The 3,527-nt window shown below is 48.2% G+C and overlaps 1 pseudogene; it reads left to right on the top strand.

Moving 5' to 3' along the window:
* Positions 1-207: 207 nt before the first annotated feature.
* On the top strand, positions 208-2,164 carry LOC116902992 (annotated as a pseudogene).
* Positions 2,165-3,527: the final 1,363 nt, after the last annotated feature.

The raw sequence follows: 3,527 nt of genomic DNA, 5'->3' as shown, positions 1-3,527 counted from the left end.
ATTGACCTATTTAAAATTAGAAAAACGCCACTTCCTTCAAAAACTATATGCCTGTGAAATCATTGTGTGGAAGAATGTAAAGCAGCTGTTTGAGAAACATCAGAAGATAAACTGCTTGTATTTCAAGACTGTTGCAATGGTCTTCTCACCACACTAACTCTGGGGATGTTTTAAAAAACAGTACATAACGAGGAGGAAGAAAAGAAAATGGCGTCCATGGATTACAGTACCTATAGCCAAGCTGCAGCCCAGCAGGTCTACAGTGCTTACACGGCCCAGCCAACTCAATGCACAGACCACCCAGGCATATGGGCAGCAAAACTATGGAACCCACGGACAGACTACTGATGTCAGCTATACCCAGGCTCGGAGCACTCCCACCTACCAGCAGACTGCATATGCAACTTCTTACAGACAGCCTCCCACTGGTTATACCACTGCAACTGCCCCCCCTAGGCATACAGCCAGCCTGTCCAAGGATATGGCACTGGGACTTATGACACCACCACTGCTACCGTCACCACAACGCGGGACCTCTTATGCAGCTCAGTCTGCATATGGCACCCAGGCTGCCTACCCAGCCTATGGCCAACAGCCAGCAGCCACTGCACCCACAAGACCACAGGATGGTAACAAACCTGCTGAGACTAGTCAACCTCAATCTAGCACAGGGGGTTATAACCAACCCAGTCTAGGATATGGACAGAGTAACTACAGTTATCCCCAGGTTCCTGGGAGCTACCCAATGCAGCCAGTCACCGCACCTCCATCTTATCCTCCTACGGCTACTCCTCTTCACAGCCAACTAGTTACAATCAGAATAGTTACTCTCAGCAGATCACTCATGGGCAGCCGAGCAGCTATGGACAGCAGAGTAGCTATGGTCAACAAAGCAGCTATGGTCAACAAAGCAGCTACGGGCAGCAGCCTCGCACTAGTTACTCCCCTCAGACTGGATCCTACAGCCAGGCTCCAAGTCAATATAGCCAACAGAGCCGCAGCTACCGGCAGCAGAGTTCATTCCGACAGGACCACCCCAATAGCATGGGTGTTTATGGGCAGGAGTCTGGAGGATTTTCCGGACCAGGAGAGAACCGGAGCTTGAGTGGCCCTGATAACCAGGGCAGGGGAAGAGGGCGGATTTGATCGTGGAGGCATGAGCAGAGGTGGGTGGGGAGGAGGACATGCTAGAATGGGCGCTGGAGAGCGAGGCAGCTTCAATAAGCCTGGTGGACCCATGGATGAAGGACCAGATCTCGATCTAGGCCTTCCTATAGATCCCGATGAAGACTCTGACAACAGTGCAGTTTATGTGCAAGGATTAAATGACAATGTGACTCTGGATGATCTGGCAAACTTCTTTAAGCAGTGTGGGGTTGTCAAGATGAACAAGAGAACTGGACAACGCACGATCCATATTTACCTGGATAAGGAGACAGGAAAGTCGAAAGGTCATGCCACAGTGTCCTATGAGGATCCACCAACTGCCAAGGCTGCCGTGGAACGCTTTGATGGGAAAGACTTTCAAAGAAGCAAACTTAAAGTTTCTCTTGCCAGATAGAAGCCTCCGCTGAACAGGATGCAGGGTGGCATGTCACCTCGTGAGGGCAGAGGGATGCCACCACCACTTTGTGGAGGTCCTGGTAGCCTAGGACGTCCTGGGGGACCCATGGATCGAATGGGAGGCCGTGGAGGAGACAGAGGAGGCTTCCCTCCAAGAGGGCCCTGAGGCTACAGAAAGAACCACTCTGGAGGAAGAAATGTCCAGCACCGAGCTGGAGACTGGCAATGTCCTAATCCGTGCTGTGGAAATCAGAACTTCACCTGGAGAACAGAATGCAACCAGTGTATGGTCCCTAAGCCCAAGGACCTCCTGCCACCCTTTTCACCTCCGGGTGGTGATCGTGGCCGAGGAGGCCCTGGTGGCATGAGAGGAGGAAGAGGTGGACTCATGGACCAGGGTGATCCTGGAGGAATGTTCAGAGGTGGCAGAGGTGGAGACGGAGGGGGCTTCCAAGGTGGCCATTGCATGGACTGAGGTGGTCCTGGGGGGCCTCCTGGACCTTTAATGGAACAGATGGGAGGAAGAAGAGGCAGATGTGGAGGATGTGGGAAAATGGATAAAGGCTAGCACCGTCAGGAACGCAGAGACCGGCCCTACTAGAGACATGCAGAGTTGCATTGACGACCAGATTTATTTTTTTAAACCAGAAAATGTTTTAAATTTATAATTTCATATTTATAATGTTGGCGACATTATGATTATACCTTGTCTGTACTTTAGTATTTTCACCATTTGTGAAGAAACATTAAAACAAGTTAAATAGTGTGCTGAGTTCTTTTGTTTGTTTGTTTGTTTGTTTTCATTTTTAAAATGGTTGTTTTAAGACTTAACAATGTATACCCCTTGTGAGAATTCTCAATATCATTGTGGAGAACCAAGAGGGCCTCTAATTGTAACAATGTTCACAGTTGTGATTTTTTTAAAATAAAATTCCAAATGTTTATGAAAAAAAAAACGGCAATACAGAGCTACATATCACGACTTCTGTTTCAGAAGGAAAAAAAAACAGAAGAAGAAGGAGGAGGAGGAGGAGGAGGAGGGAGAGGGGAGGAGGAGGGGGAGGAGGAGGGAAGGAAGAAAGGAAAGAAGGAAGGAAGGAAGGAAGAAAGAAAGAAAGAAAGAAAGAAAGAAAGAAAGAAAGAAAAGAAACTCCTCCAGTTATCCTTAACTTTCAGGTTTGTCTCAGAACTTGTAAGGACTTTGTAGATACAAATACTCTATTGGAAGAGTAAAAACCAAAGTCCAGAGGCATTAAATTACTAGAAGACAAAATGGACTAAGAAGGGGTTATGAAATATAATTTGAGATAGAGCTTGCTTTGCAAGCATGAAAACTTGATTTTGGTCCACAGAGCCGCATTTAAAAAGCCAGGTGTGCCATTCCGCTGCTGTGATGCTCTACAACTCCCTCACCCTTGCCACTGTCAGGAGTCAGGAGAGCTGGCCCCAAGGTCATGACATCAAGAAAGTTGGTCCTAACTGTCACACTTGCAAGAGCTTACCATGCACCTTGCCAAGGCAACACAATAGAGCTGATGGTGAAGACAAGTGAGCCAGCCCCTGAGAGTGTAAGAGCAGGAGAGTGATTCAAGCCTCTCATCGGTTGCAACATTACAGAGAGAAGTCCCTGCACCATGACTGGGCAGTATAGTAAAGCTGGCTCTAGTGGCGTGGATCTGGATGATCCAACCATAAGGGCATGAGAGCTGGAGATCAGACTCTCCCCGCTGTTAGCTACAGCACTGGGTAAGCTAGCTGGGGCAGTACTGAAGAGCTCACCCTGGTGGTGTAGGTATGGAAAAGCTCATGAGCTCACCAACTCAGCTGCACCCAGACCCAGATCCAGGACTTTGATCTAGGACTTTTGACCACTCCTAAATCTACCTCCTTTGTGAATCATTTATGAAACATGTGAAAGGTCCTGCCCTCCTGATCCAACACAAAAGACTTACCACAACACAAGG

Source organism: Rattus rattus, chromosome 6 (genome assembly GCF_011064425.1).
Source record: "Rattus rattus isolate New Zealand chromosome 6, Rrattus_CSIRO_v1, whole genome shotgun sequence".
NCBI classification, from domain to species: domain Eukaryota; kingdom Metazoa; phylum Chordata; class Mammalia; order Rodentia; family Muridae; genus Rattus; species Rattus rattus.
Note: the sequence above shows the minus strand (reverse complement) of the source record. Positions and strands in the feature narration are given on the sequence as shown.